Source organism: Rhinopithecus bieti, unplaced genomic scaffold, assembly GCF_001698545.2.
Source record: "Rhinopithecus bieti isolate Rb0 unplaced genomic scaffold, ASM169854v2 scaffold_25288, whole genome shotgun sequence".
NCBI lineage: Eukaryota > Metazoa > Chordata > Mammalia > Primates > Cercopithecidae > Rhinopithecus > Rhinopithecus bieti.
The window spans coordinates 653,921-670,439 of NW_016811567.1; the positions used below are offsets into that span (position 1 = coordinate 653,921).

At 37.0% G+C, this 16,519-nt stretch overlaps 1 long non-coding RNA gene across 1 annotated transcript in view; it reads right to left on the reverse strand.

Moving 5' to 3' along the window:
* Nucleotides 1-59: 59 nt before the first annotated feature.
* The window catches only part of LOC108543545 (uncharacterized), a 27,516-nt gene continuing 11,056 nt past the window's right edge, over nucleotides 60-16,519 (reverse strand). The window contains exons 3-4 of the long non-coding RNA XR_001889606.1: nucleotides 12,446-12,613; nucleotides 60-2,006 (exon numbers count right to left, since the gene is read on the reverse strand). This is a non-coding gene — a long non-coding RNA (uncharacterized LOC108543545). The remainder of the gene's footprint in view (nucleotides 2,007-12,445; nucleotides 12,614-16,519) is intronic.

Below are 16,519 nucleotides of genomic sequence, written 5' to 3' on the forward strand. Positions count from 1 at the left end.
TACTACACATGCTGTGCAATAACCTGCCCTTTCCCTCAACAATGTGAAATCCGTATGCAGCATATCACATGTGTTTTATTTATGTGCTCAACACTCCTTTTTTGAAATCCATTTGGATTACTTCCAATTTTCCACTCTTTTTATGCCATGATGAACATCCTTGTGCATATTTCTTGTCATACTCTGCAAATATCTGTTTGAAGTTATGAATTATATTATTTTTGGATCATAGGCTCCTTCAATAATCTAATGACAGCTGTAGATCACCTCCCTTCCAAAACACACATCTTCATATAACTCATTTTGTCTTTGATGTTTGTTTTTGTGGTTCATAAACATGCCCCCTAAGATTCATCCTTGGACTTGCTAAAGATCCATGAGCCCTAAATTAAGAACTGCTACTTTAGGGTTAACTCCAAGACATGTAAATTTTAAATAACCTTTAAAGTAATTTATGTTAATTTATCACGTGTGTGAACACTCATGTATCCCTCTGCCTCTTTTAATTGGTGGGTTCACCCTCCAGTCTGTGCCCAACTCTGGAGGTTTGGTGATATAATAAGTAATCAAATTATATAAATTTCCATTGACTAACACAGGGGCTGAAGGGATTTTTGAACACAAATCAATGCGTTCAACCTTACTTCATAGCCCTTAAGAAAGTTTCATAAGTCAAAAGTTTCAGGAGGCCAAAAGTTTCATAAGGTCACAAAAATGAAAAAAATGTATTTGAGTCTTTGCTTCCTTTATTCAACAAAAAGATACTGAGTAACAGCTTTGTGTCAGTCCTGATGCTAGGAGCTAGGGATACACAGATGAAGACTAGGTTCTGCTTTCAAGGAATTCCAGGTCTAGGTGGGGGAACAGACATATAGACAAACCATTGTCAGGCAGACAGAGATTATAGTTGGCTACAAGGAGCAGCATTAAGACAAAAGTATGAAACTGCATTGTGTACTCAGGTCATCCTCTGTGAGGTTTATTAGCAAATGTGCTCCCTTCACATGGCTGGTTCTTCATTCCCACCCATCTGAATCTTCTCTCCTTCTCTCCATGCAATATTTATTTCACTTCTCAGGGAGACTTAATCTAATTTGAAGCTCAATAATTTCTAGGATGGCTGAAGTGAATCTAGGAAGCTAAAGAATGTAAAAAGTACTCAGGATACATGTGGCAAGGCTGTTGGATGACAACATTCACTTTGCAGATTTGCAAATATAGATGCCCTAGTAATTGAGTTACTCCAGTAGATGAAAAATAGGAGAAACTTCAAGTCAAACTTATACATGTAGATAAGTAGATTGCTTGCTATCCAGTGGAGTGTATAATTATTATAACCACAAAGCAATAGGTTATCTAAGAAGCTTATTTTTGTGGTTATTATTATTTGCTATATTGTACTTTATACCTTTCAGCTCAGACTTACTCAATAATTGAGTGCCCTTAGAAATAAGCCATTTTATTTGTTTCCGTCACAGCCCAGGGATCTCTTCAGTAGCTTGATTTTCTTTTAAATTTCTTTATTTAGAGTTTTCAGTTCTAGCATTTCTATTTTTTTAAATAATTAGTTATTGATACATAATAGATGTGCATAGTTTCAGGGTATAGGTGATAATTTAATACATTCATATAATTTGAGTCAAAGATCAAATTAGTGTAGTTGAGATATTCATCACCTTAAATATTTGTCTTTTCTTTATGCTAGAAATAATTTCCTCTTGAAATAGGTGAATTTAACCTATCTGCTGTGAGTTTGATGCCATTTGCTCCTCTGCCAATATTCATTCCTCCCATTTTTTCCCATGTCTTTATTTTTCTTCTTCCCTTGCTGACCGCCATCTTCTCTTTTTCTAAGCTTCTCATTCAAATTGTCATTCATTGGTAAATTCTAGGTCTTCACATATGCAACAATCTTCAGCCACTGCTTACTTGTCTCTGTGAGCCAGGCCCTGGGGTTCCGAGGACACAGCAGGAAACCATCCCTCAGTTAAGGTCTTTTCCTGTATCTGGGAATTAGAGGAAGAAGGTGAGTGTAACTATTTCTCCCAAATTCTTATTTCTTAAGGACAGTACTCATACAACTATTTTAGTTATGTTGATTTCTAGTAGAATTTTGATTCATGGTTATTCTCAATAAATATTGATTTTTTTAAAGAAAATGTTTGGGGTGTGGGCACTTTACATTCAAAATGAAAGTATGTGTTGATGCATAAAATATGTTTTTAATATACGTATTATTTACAAATATGAGTCAGAGACATCTAAAATCAAGCATTCAAGTCTATCAAGAATAGAATCCATGGTATTTAAACAGTACAAAGGAGGATGGCTGTAACATCTGTCAGCATCCCTGCTACACTTCTGGGTTAGACAGTTTTTTTCTAAGGATTCTTCATGATACAAATAAAAACATTTAAAAATCTCTACAATATTTCTTGCACATCCAGTGCTGACAAAAAAGTTTTATGTTAGCATCTCATGTTAATTTGTTTTTGATGCAAAATGTAACTTATTTCCCTTAACTTTTTATATTTCATTGATGTATTGTGTTTTTCAAATCTAGTTCACACTTACAGTCAGAGATTCTCTTTTAGGTTTGAATAGTGTCTTATGCTACGTTTTTAGAATTAGTGTAACTTCTGTTTTCTCATTAGTCAAAGGGGGATCACAGTAGGGTTGTCACAGGATCATAGGGTTGTCATGAGGTTAAATGAATCAATACATATAATGGTATAATGACAGCAACAACAACTAACATCACTTGCATATTTCCACAGCCTAGGCACCATGTCATGTGTTTTACATGTATTAACTCATGTACTCTTCCCTACAACTCTATATGGTAAGTACTATTATTACTATACTTTTTCTCTGTACTGTTTAGGAAACTGAGGGCACAGAGCATTTGAGTAATGTTCCTGGGTTACAACAGGTAGCAAAATGGCAAAGCTAGGATTAAAAATTCAGGCAGATGGATTTCAGAGCCTACACTCATCCACTGTGCTCTACTCCCTCTCGGGTAAGATAATACTTAAAAGAGCCGCCTGTGGATAAGTAGGAATTTTTATACAAAATTGAAAAGTAAAACCTGGAGCATATGAAATGAATGCTTTTTATCTTGCTAATGCTCACTACAGTCTGGCTAAGGCACCTCTAGTACTTAATGGCTGCTATTTTAATAAATTTTTCAGGTCCCTTTCTTCCTCCTTTTCCTGAATGTTCTTAAACATCTGACTTCAGGTGGAATATCAGTGGAATAAACGTGAGGTTTTTTAATCAGAAAGGGTTCTACTCTTTACCAGCTGTGTGACCTTGTGTAAGTCACACTCCTGTCTGAACCCTTATTTTCTTACCTGTTAAGATGGCAATAATATCTGCTTCAGCTTCTACAAGAGAAGGCATGAAATAGCTAAACATTAAAACACAGAGGAAGGCAATCAGGAAACTTAGACTATGAATACAGAATATGACCCCCACTGACTGGGACTAAGAACATTGCCTTGGATGCCTCCAAGACTCAGGGTTCCACCAATTCTCAATGAGGATGGAAATTAATGTCATGTGGAAAACTGTATTTTTCTCATTCCTTAATCCATGTAACAATTCTTATTAGATCTTGTAATTTTTTTTTTTTTTTTTTTTGAGATGGAATCTAGCTCTGTTGCCCAGGCTGGAGTGCAGTGGCATGATCCTGGCTCACTGCAACCTCTGCTTTCCGGGTTCAAGTGATTCTTCTGCCTCAGCCTCCCGAGGAGCTGTGATTGCAGGCACACACCACCACGCCTGGCTAATTTTTGTATTTTCAGTAGAGATAGGGTTTCATCATGTTGGCCAGACTGGTCCTGACCTCAGGTGATCCAACTGTCTCCGCCTCCCAAAAGCACTGGGATTACAGGTGTGAGCCACTGCGCCCGGCCAGATCTTGTAATTTTTATTAAGTCAAAACATGAACTCTTTAAGGTAATTTTATAGATATTTAGAATTTGTACTTTTAGTAACAACTCTGGTGTACAAATAATATGAACAAAAATATAGAAAATGCAGTTAAGTTAGTCAGTATATGGGAAAATGCTAGGCCCCTGTAGAAATCAAAGAAATGCAAAACAAAAACCGTATGTTTCATATATGAAAATATTCAGCGCTGGTGAGAGTCATATTTATTTTTGATGTGTATGTAAACTGAAGAAAAACCTGTTGGAAGGCAATTTTAAATATGTAACAAGAACCTTAAATATGTTCACTTACTTTAAGATAATTTCAGTTTCTGAAATCTAGCTTCAAGAAATAACATGAACTACCAAATGAGCTTTTAGTATGAAGTCTTCATTGTGGCATTATTTATAATAAGAAATTGGAAACAACCCAAATGCCCTACAAACTGGGATAAGTTAAGTAAACAAGATGTTTCCCACATAATAGATTACTGTGCAGGTATTTTAAATTAGGCTTATAAATAATTCATAATGGCATGGCAAAATATGTGTAATATAATTTAAGTGAAAAGCAGGATAGTAAATATAGTATGATTACAGCTAAGTCAAAAATAGTTGTACAAATACAAACATTTGAAAAAATACATCAGAAAGTTACTAATGGTTATTGGTGAGGTGATGATTAAGGGTGATTTATTTTGTTTTCCACTTTTCTATATTTTTCTAATTTTTTATAATGAGCATGTATTATTTTACAATATTAAAAAACAAAGCAAATGATATGAATAAAGATTTTGTTGGTAGGGTGGGCAGTAGTATCTGTTCTAGCATGATATCTTAACAAGGCATACCATTCCACAGGCTTTCTGTGAGAATTAAATATTCGACTATGTGTAGCAGCAGCCAATATATATTGCATGTATTAAGAAACTGTTATAGAAAATTTAAACTTTACAGCCTTACGTAAAAGATAGTAAAGTGTTTTGTGAAACTTTTTTTCTTACATTTCCAAAGAATTTATAGTTAAGGATTTCCTTAATTAGCTAGCTTTCCTATATATTTGAAATTTCATTTACGTAACATGCAACTTTTCAGGACTTCTTTTGTAATCAGTTATCATTAGTATTATTATTTTTAAAGTTTTCACCCCTTGTTCGGTGGTGAAATGTAGAGTACTGGTTTACACCTGTTGTCCTGGTGTAATTATTTAATAGCGCCTCCTTTTTCTCTCCTTATTCTCCCGCAAAATAGTTACATGGTCACCCTAGCAATAGCAGACATGAGGGGAAGGGGAGGAGCAAATCGTATGATCTGGATGCTGAATCTGGAGTGGGGGTGAAGGGGGGCAGGGTGGGGACAGCTGGCTCCTGACAGCCAGCATGCAGACAGAAAGAACTGCAGCTGTACCGGAAGTGCCCTAGTTGCCTATAAACACTGGCCCATGGCTGTATTACTTAGTCTAATCAGTCATATATCTATTACTTGAAAGTGATTCTGACAGCATTGGCTCTACCTGAAGGTGGAAAAGAACTCCGTCACCCAGGCTGGAGTGCAGTGCCGGCCACCATGGCCGGCAATTTTTTTTTTTTTTTTTTTTTTTTTTTTGTATTTTTAGTAGAGACGGGATTTCACCGTGTTAACCAGGATGGTCTTGATCTCCTGACCTCGTGACCCGCCCACCTCGGCCTCCCAAAGTGCTAGGATTATAGGCGTGAGCCACCGCGCCCGGCTAAATCTATCTAATTTATCTAAGATACCAAAGACACACCTGCCCCAGGTGTTCTTTTCCACTAGCCCACTCTGGAGCTCCGCATTTTTACCCACAGTGTTATTATAATTAAATGTGATCAAAATAATTAAAATTCTATCTGGAGAGAAATAGCCCCAAAAGTATAGAGGCAATAATACTATTAAGAAGTCAGAAGGATCCTCATATTGACTCTGCTCTTCCTAGCTAGATGACCCTGGGCAAAGGATGTAACTTCTCAGACATCAATCTTTTCAGTAGCAAAAAGGAAAATAAAACCTGTTCTGACTGTATCATGGGAGTTGGAGTATGAATAAAATGGTTACTATATGTGAAAATGCTCTGTAAATACAAAAGCACCCTGCAAATAGCAGAGACTATTAGTATTATGAAGTTATTAAAATAAAAAACACATTAGCTGAGCTAACAACCTTGAAACACAATGAGCAACACACACACCACCACATGATGCTTGTGACTGCATTAATGATGGCCCATCGCACTTTGCCCTGGCTCTGGCAGTTAGCTTATGCCCCTGACTGGGATCTGCTAGCTTTTCAAATGGAGGTCTGTGACATTGATAAGGTATGCTTCTCTCCCAGGAGGCTCCAGACACACAGCCCAGAGTAAGTCTTTGGGAGGGGTGGAAGTGGGAAAGCTGCTAAACATGATGCAAAATGCTTTTAGCCCCAGGGAAGGAAATAACAGAATTCTTGCTTTGACAAGTTTTTTTTCAGAGCTGACTTTGCTAGGAAACTAAGGGCTAAAATGAATTTTTAATACCCTTGGTTACTGTTCTCCCAATCCACTCCCCTCCAGTTCTAGAAAATAAACTCCATGTGGGTGAAGACTTTTGTCCCCTTTCTTCACTGCTGAATTCCCAGCACTTAGAACATTTCCTGGAACAAAGTATCAGGATAATTCTTACTGCATAAGTAAATATCATTTGCCTGTGTCACCTGTGTTCTCCATTCATGCCTGTAATTTAAAGTTGGACAAGTTTTGTTATTGCAGTTCTGGAGCTACTTAAAAGGACGCTTAGCCCAAGTTTTGGATACAAGGCCTTGATCTAGGTCACAGAATGATAGCTCTCACTTGTAACTGCTATTTCCACCACCAACCTTAATTCTTTGGTCATACTCTGTTGAGAAGTCTTAAGAGCACCATTTCACAAGGGGCCTGGCAAAGACATAGCAGATGCTTAGCAGGCATGTCCACTCGGCATGCTGGACACCTCTGGAAAAGCTGCAAGAAACCACACTTCAGAGTAGCTCACTGCAGGAAGAAAAGGGAGGGATTTTTTTTCTCCTTGGTACCCTCTTGCCTTTCATATCCCATGGGCCAAATTTCACCCTCTAAAAAGATGATTTCCTGTATGTCTAGCCCTTTGGCAGACACTCAGGAAGCCAATCCTGGCCCCCCACCCCACTCGCTCCATAGGGTGGCATTTCATCTAAACCTAGAAAAAGAGTGACAACCCAATGCTGATAGGGCTCAGCATGTCAGGACTAAGGGCCATGCAGGCTCAGCGTTCCAATTCGAACTCCGGCCAGCCCTGGGAGCCCACTAAAGGCAGTGGTTGTGGTAGGTGTGCAACAGGGGTGTGGAGATTACTTTCAGAAAAAGAGAGACAGTAGAGAAAATCTGAGGAGGTGCACAAAGATTGCATCCAATACACTTGTTTTGCAAAATTGAATCGTATTTTCCTGTCCTATTTATTTGTGAAAAGCTCCATTTTTTTATGTTAGTATTTTGAGATCAAACTTATCCTTTTTAACAAATGCCTAAGACTCAAGAGAATGGATATGCTGTAATTTATTCTGCCATTTCCCTACTGATGGACATTCAGGTTGTCCCCCAAGTTTTACATTATTGTACGAGTCTTTGGGGAGGATAGCTTTAACATACAAGAATCATTTGAAAAGAAAGATCTTATTTAAAATCAGTCACCATGCCTGTCTGGAGCTTTACTGATCTGATGCTTGTGATTGCATTAATGATGGCCCATTGCACTTTGCCCTGGCTCTGGCAGTTGAGCTTATGCCCCTGACTGGGATCTGCTAGCTTTTCAAATGGAGGTCTGTGACATTGATAAGGTATGCTTCTCTCCCAGGAGGCTCTGAACCCTGAGAGGAGATTGATTTTTGTTTTTGCATATTACCAAAGCTTTTCCATTTGAGTTACTTTGTTAGCGAATAAGTGTCTTGAATGGATAGAAAAATAGAATTCTATGGATCAAACTTTGCCCAGCCTGGTTTTGTGAGCCCTATCGTGGAGGCAGATGAAATTAGTCAGGCAATGGCTAAAAGGTGAGATCCTGGGAGACAGGTCACACTGCATTCCCTGACAAGGGGTTTCAAGTGTTCATTGATAAGAAAACCACCACCACATGGGAAATTTTGCATGTCTTCCACATCAAAAGCACCTCAGTTTTCAGGCTTGTTTTGGAGGAAAACCTTTTATCTTTTGTTTTTAATCTTGTTAATGCTTTGACATCTTGACAGTTTTGAACTTAATGATCCCTTATGGGAAGGAACAGGAATTCCATCTGCTTTTTCAATTTTCTAGGCAGCTCTTCCTTGTCTGTCTCCAAGTCACTGCTAAGCCTCTGAAGATCACTCTGGTACCCTTTCCCCAATTACCCTAAAATATTTGACTATAGTATTTCTGAAATCTGCAAATTTTCCTGACTTTAATGAACCCTGTTACTTTATTTTAAAAGTCAACTAACCCCTTGAGATAGTAATTGTCTTACAGAATACAAAATATTCTTTCTTCTAGTACCCTTTTGATTTATTTATCAGAGAAGCCTAATAACATAGACTTTGCTATAAAACAAAAGGCAAATTCTGCATGAAACTGTTTAAAAATTGATCAGACCAAATAGACAGGACAAAATTCTATGTAATCCAGCCCTGAAAGGTGCTTGATTAGTAATGTTGAGTGAACCAAAGAGTGCTTCCAGACTCTTAAAAAAAATCTAATTTGACCACTAAATTTAGAACCAGAACAATATGTTTCTATTTTACAGATATAATTTAATGTTTTTAACATAAACATGTTACACTGTTGATTATTTATCACATAGTCAATAATTTTAGGTAAACAAATAGCAATATATATCTTTTAGCTACGATATCCTAATAATGGAATATATTTTGTGACTTTTAGTGGTAGAACAATTTTATAAATTATAAACAGTACCTCCTAGATTCAGTGACTGTCTAAAATTGAGAAAGACCTAGAACTTCCCTATTCTTGGAATCTACACTTGGGGTAATTTCTCTTTAAAATGATGCTCCTTTCTTTATTAATCAAAGTTGTATAAAACCACCTATCACACTTCTGGTCGGCATTGAGTTCCTATTACATCATCTTAAAGCTAGAATACATAACATTTCAGTTGCTTGTGCTGTTTTATCAAGGATGGGTGTACAATTGCTATGTGATATCTTTTTGAAATGTTGAAAATAGTTCAATGAGCTCCATAACTACTTTAAGAGCCCTCAAGGACCCAGAGATCCCCAGGTTGGGAGCTACTTCCTTAGCTAAGGGTTGACATGGATTCTCAGATGGCACTAGTGTTATGATACTTGTACCTTGCCTAATAGTAGTGGCTGTTCGATACCTCATCTTCTCAAAGTGACCTAAAAAAGGTAATTTAATAACTATTATTCAGTTTCTGAGTCAATGGCAGAAAACAAGAGAGAGCGATAAGAGGGAGGTGGGTATTTATTTCCAAGGTTCCTGCCTTGCTGTGTCACCACCACAGGCTGGCTGCACCTCCTAGCTGAAGATGACAGCTCCTGTCAACCAGCCCTCTCCATATACTTCTTTGTTTCCTAGCTCAAGTAACTGCTCCCTTCCTTAAATATATATATATATTTTTGAGACAGAATCTCACTCTGTCACCCAGGCTGGAGCGCAATGGTGCAATCTCGCCTCACTGCAACCTCCACCTCCTGAGTTCAATTGATTCTACCGCCTCAGCCTCCCCAGTAGCAAAGATTACAGGCGCCCATCACCACACCTGGCTAATGTTTGTATTTTTAATAGAGATGAGGTTTCACCATGTTGGCCAGGCTGGGCTCAAACTCCTGACCTCAACTGATCCACCTGCCTTGGCCTCCCAAAGTGCTGGGATTACAGGCGTGAACCACCACACCCAGCCCTTAAATAATTTTTTTAACCTAGCCTTTTAAGATGTACATTTGGTTGTTTCTATCAGGGACAATGCTGCTAGAAGTAACTTTGTATATACGCCACTTTTCCTCCTTAACCTTAATTAGGGCTCAAAGGATTGTTGTGGTGTGTATTAGTCAGGGTTCTCTAGAGGGACAGAACTAATGGAATATAGATAGATCGATCGATCGATAGATAGATATAGATAGATAGATAAAGGGGAGTTTATTAAGTATTAACTCACACAATCACAAGGTCCCACAAGAGGCCATCTGTAGGCTGAGGAGCAGGGAGAGCCAGTCCAAGTTCCCAAACTGAAGAACCTGGACTCTGATGTTTGAGAGCAGGAAGCATCCAGCATGGGAGAAAGATGTAGGCTGGGAGGCTAACCCAGTCTAGTCTTTTCACATTTTTCTGCCTGCTTATATTCTGGGCTTGCTGGCAGCTGATTAGATGGTGCCCAGCCAGATTAAGGGTGAGTCTGCTTTGCCCAGTCCACTGATTCAAATGTTCATTTCCTTTGGCAAAACCCTCACAGACACACCCAGGGTCAATACTTTGTATCCTTCAATCCAGTCAAGTTGACACTCTGTATTAACTAACCCTCACGGGGTGTCAAAGGGAGTAAATTGGAAAGACAGAAAGTGAGATGTCAGGGAATAGAATGATGAAACTAAGATAATTACGTTATTGATAATGATACAATCTAGAGCATGACCATAGGGTGAGTGACTGAGGTATGGTGGAGAACAAGGTCATTTGAGTGAAGAAGTTAAAAAAAACTGACAAACTATGGTGTTGGAAGGATCACCTACCTTAGTTGTTGAAATCACTAAGAATTAAGACTAAACAGAGAGATTATCAGATTGGAGCTAATAGCACTGAGAAATGAAAGAGACTGACCCAGGTGTCAATAGATGACAGCAAAAATGAACATTTTGGGGTGAGTTACTTTGATAACATGTGATTTAACTTGGGAGAATTTTAGGGAGGCAAGTGAGAAAAGTCTGAAAGTGGCAATGAGGAGTAAAGAGGTGGCCTTCCCCAAATGTAGGCCCAGATGCACAAGGACAGTGGAAGAAAAAAAGCAGCCACTATGTAAGATGGCTTCAGGGGAAGCATATCCTCAGGAGAGAGCTGGTTTTCTAGAGCAAAAGGGTGAATGAAATGTTCAGAGAAGAGGCTAAGGATATAGGGGATTTGGCTGCTGATGGATGAATTCCAGAAGGCACAAAGGAAAGACATCATTTGTTAATGATACAACATTCACAAGCAGTCCTTTTACTGGCCTTCTGCCAATTATCTTTTGTTACCTAAAGTTCATCTTTAGTAGTTTTTTTAAGAAGTGCTAATAGAAACAATGCTAGCTGAGTTTTGCATATTTTAAACTCTGTCTGTAGTTTTTACACTTGAAATACAGTTTGGCTAGACATAAAGACTTTGTGTCCACTTTCTCTACTTGAGTATCTTGTAAACATTGCTCTAATGTCTTCTTGGAACGGATGTTGTTGTGTGGAGATTTAAAGACAGGCTAGCACTTCCCTTTATAAGTGATTTGATTATCTGCAACCTCTACAAAGGATTTGATTGATTATCTGTAACCTCTCCAAAGGATTATTTCCTTTTCATTGTAGTCAGTAATTATGTCAGGTAAAATGTCCCTGGCATATACTACATCCTTTCAATAAAGAGGCGTACTTTTTTTTTTTGATTGAGAAAAGTTTTCTTCAATCATAACTTTCATATCTTTAAGTATTTGTTTGTTTCAATATTTTGGATCTTTTCTTGGGGCGCTAGTTGTAAGTTTTTTTTTTTAAACCTCCTTTGCTTGCTTTCTGTATATATCATTTTGTGTCTAATCCTTTCTAATTTTCATTTCATTTTGCTTGTTTTTTTCATTTCTTTTCTCTATAATTCTTATTACCTTCCCTTATGTTTCTTTTCTTTTCACTTCCCTTCTAATTTTGTCTTTATTTCTGTGATGGTTTTGTTTTTTCTACTACTTCTTTTCTAAATTCTTCCATTGCATTTTATCACCTTCTCTCTCTAAATCTTCCTCAAATTCCCATATTTATGTTTTATAATTTTCTTTTTATTGAGGTTATGGTCTCATTCTTTTCTCTAATTTGGGGAAACTTATTTCTAAAAATTTCATCTGCCAGAGCTACCATTTCACTTGTAAAGCATTCTTCATCTGTTAGATTTTGCTCCTTTTTCTAAAATTTTGTTATTGTTTCTTTGTATTGGTGATGTGCTACTTCCTTTCCCTTTCCTATTTATTATCATTGAGTGAACTGGGTCTTCCTGGACCAACTATTTGCAAGAGTTCTGGTATGTATGACAGCAAGGTTAGGAAGAAGCTGTTTTTGACTAAGTGCAGACTCACTTCTCCGCTGCCACACGAACAGACTGCTTCCTGTGAATATGGCTTATCTGTGTGATTCTTTGTGTAGTCTCACTTGCACTGTCTTTTTGAATCAAACTGGGTACAGGGGACTTTTGTTGCCAGCATGGTTTGCCCAGTTCCTACATCCACTTTTGTAAACAAGGATAATGTTTTTGTAACTCAGGATGTGTCTCTTACCTTCAGGGGCTATACTTCTGCTTGCAGTGTCTAGCTGAGCCTTCTTGCAGCTGAGATTGGTCTATGTGTTTTTCCTATTTTTTCCTATATAATTTCTGCTCAACCTCAGCTGATTTTGTCAACTCTTATACATGTTTTAGAACCTGGGCAGTATATTTGTGTCACACTCTGCAAAAGAAAAAAAAATGGGCTTTCAGATTTTAGAAGGTGGGGTTTGTGTTTTTATCCTTTTATCTCTGGAATGATTTTCGAACACAGAAAAGAGAAAATACTAATATAACCACTCATGCTCACGCCAGAAGTCTTCTCCAACTCTTTAGAATAGTAATGTTCACAGTTTAGGAATAATAAGAAATCTGTGAGCATGTGGCCTGAATTCTCTCCTAATCAACTCTGTTAATAAAAATGTACATATAGCCTACCAAAGCTAGGTATGACTCATATCTCTTGGCTAGATGTTACTCAAAGCCTAATAATTGGGCTGGGAGTGGTGTAATCCTAGCACTTTGGGGTAAGCTGAGGTGGGCAGATCACCTTAGGTCAGGAGTTTGAGACCAGCCTGGTTCAACATGGTGAAACCTGGTCTCTACTAAAATTACGAAAAATTAGCCGGGCATGGTGGCAGGTGTCTGTAATCCCAGCTACTCAGGAGGCTGAGGCATGAGAATTGCTTGAACTTAGGAGGTAGAGGTTGCAGTGAGCTGAGATTGCACTACTGCACTCCAGCCTGGTGACAGAGTGAGACTCCATCTCGAAAAAAAAAAAAGAAAAAAAAAGCCTCATAAATGCAATATGCTGGAAATTTCAGGACCCCAAGAGACAGACCAATTAAGAGTATGTATTGTTCATTTACTTCTTATAAAATATCAGCCTAAACAATATTCAGATATTTCTAAAACTGTTTCCAACTCTTTGCCTCAGGTCAGTTTCTACAATTACCTGAATCATCTGGGCCCTAAGCTGGCATTGCTAGCATTGAATTGGGGACAGATGCCCATTTCTTGTGGCCAAAAGTTCCTGCTTGTCTGGCAAGAATAATTTCACACAGGGATGATGTCAGAGTATTTTTGGTACTGAAAGATACTTACCTGAAACAGAAACTTGTTAATTAATTTTCATTATGTCAATGATAATCCAGTTGTATATGTGACTAAACAATTCTTGAACCGTCTAGACTGTATACAAGCAGTATATAGCTGAATTTCTACTCCAAAGTTTTGTTTCTGATGGTATGATTGCCATCAGTCTGGATTTCAGTAGTTTCATGGAAGAATAAAATTTAGGATAGTTTTGTGATTCATATACCACTACTCAAATTCTAATTAAATTTTGTCTTTTTTGATAGCAAGTTTCCCTTTCAGGTCTGTGAAATTAAATTCCTCTTGCAATCAAGCTGCACAGATAGGGGAGACACTTGGTAATTCAAACACATCTTGGGGTTTGCACACCAAAAGCAGCTGCAGAAACTTGAAGTATGATTCATGTTCATCAGAATATGTCTTCTAAAATTTGGACTTTATTTCTACCAAAATAGTACAGCAACTCCTCAAAATCTGTAATTCCATTAAGCTCAAGGCAGTTGACCTGAGCTCAACTCGTGTGCCTGGTTTATGCCTGAGATGTTTACTTTTTGAAACAAAAGCCCTTCCTTTCCCCTGTGGTTGCAAGTTCAGTATATCAAGATGTTTCATTAGAACAACAAGAAAGCACAATCTCTTGGGCCCCTGAATGTTGAATAAGTTGGGCCAGTGAGAGCTCTTTAATTCCCCAAGGTTCTTGACCTCAAAACATCTCTTTAACAAGTACCCATAACCTACACTTCTGACTGCATTAAAATAAACCCAGACTGCATACGCTGTTTTGTCTTTGCCCAAACCGATGATGGTTAGGAGTACAGGCATGAAGAATGTTGGCAACCATGATAATTTCTATTCTTAGACCAGGAAAAGCTTTCTTTCAAAGATCAAATCAAAAACACACCCGATGAAGGATGCAAGGAGCATCAGACCACTTTAATGCTTGAATTAGTATTAAAGCATTTCTCCCCTCTTTCACTGTAGGTACCCCACATACAATAAACATCCACATTTAGACCAAACTTCTCGAATTCCTTTTTGAGATAGTCTTTGCAAAGTTTCTGTGTTCTACCTAACCAGGATCAGTTAGATCACGTACTGGATATTGCTGCTTTGGAGCATTCCATTCCATATATTTTGCACATGGGATGTACACCTTAAATTTAAAATAAAATATATTTTTACATTGTTATTTAAATGTATGTCATAATGGTTTTCAAACTTTTTTTTTCCAAGCTGGAAGTTCAAAATGCAAATGAAACAAAAGAGAAGCCAGCTGTAGTTAAAAGGAGTTGAGAGAAAAAGCAAACATAGAGACAGAAAGCAGATCAGTGGTTGCCTAGAACTGGGGTTAAGAGTAAAATTATTGCAAATGGACATGAAGGATCTTTTGGGGGTAATGGAAATGTTCTTAAACTGGAATGTAGTGTGGTTGCACATATATTTACTAACAATTATTGATTCATATACTTATAATGAGTGAATTTTATGGTATGTAAATTATACCTTAATAAAGTTAATAAAGAAACTAAATATAAAATACAGGATGGCAAGAAGTTGTTGGAGGTATAGATGAAACAGATTGGTACTTCACTGATAATTGTTAAAAGTGAAAATGAGTGTGTACAATCTTATTTCACTCTTTGTACTCACTTAAATTTTCAAAAAAAGAGCTGAATTAAAAAAATAAAAAATAATAAAGGGGGCTGAGAATAAAGGAGCATTTCCCTTGTCCATTAGAGACAAAATTTTTAGGTCTATCTGAAGCACCTTTAGATACTTAATCAATGTTTGTGACTAGTCTATGGTACATGAAAAGAAAATGTATTATTTTCACTCACATATTTATATACATTTATAAATACATAAATGTACATATACAATCTACCTTGGTAATTATGTTATTTAGGTCTTCTATATCCTTACTTAATTTTTGACCACTTGATCTGTTCTGGATGAGATAAATTAGTCATGTTTTCTGTGGATTTCTCTTTGAGTTTGATGTAGTTTTACTTTATAAATTTCAATTCTATGTTATTTGGTACATTGATATTCATAAGTGTGAAATCTTAATTTTGCATCTCATGTTTTATAAAGTGCCTATCTTTGTCTCATTTAATACTTTTTCCTTGAATTTAACTTTGAGATAAAATCTTGATCTTGGTTTTAATTTACTTGGTATGCCTTCACCTATCTTTTTATCTTCCACCTTTCTAAATCATTTTGTTTTCACTGTATCTTATGTATATAGCACAAGGTTGAGATTTGCCCTGATATCCCAGTTGAGAAAATTAATTGAAAATTTTCAGCGCTTATTGAAAAGAAAGTCATGTCATGTTTGATTTTACTTTACCTATCTTTTGTTTTTTTGTTAGGCTTTTTAGTGCGCATTTATTTATTTTTCACTATATGGCCTGTATATGTATTCTTTGTGGAGGCATGTTTTTTGAACTTGAAAGGTTTGCATTTTTGTTCCAGTGTTCATCTTAATAACTTTGAAACTATTTTTTATACATTATTGAAAGCGTTGAGCAGTACGTTTCCTGTTCCTCACCTCTTCACCCCCTAATTGTATTCTTTTTGTAGTGTTTACCTTATTTCTTTTGTCTTTCAGCTTTTGTTGGTTATTTCATTGTGATATTATCAAGACTTACAACAGTTACTCTCTGTTCTATGACCATAATTCTCAACATTATTTTAGACTTGCTTCTATAGATAAATAGATTTAATGATTGCTACCAGTCTCCTCCCACTGCCCACAGTTCTTTTTTTTTTTTTTTAACATACATGATCTTATTTTAATCCCATGAAAAATATACAGAAGTAGTGAAGAACATAAAGGTTTTGGAGCCAAACAGATTTGGGACTGATTTACAGTTCATTGCAAAATAAGTGTCCTTGGGTCAATTATTTAATTTCTCTAACCTTTAATTTTCTCATCTCCCAAATGAGGGTAATATTATCTCCTTTACAGGGTTGCTTTGAGGCTTAAAAACAA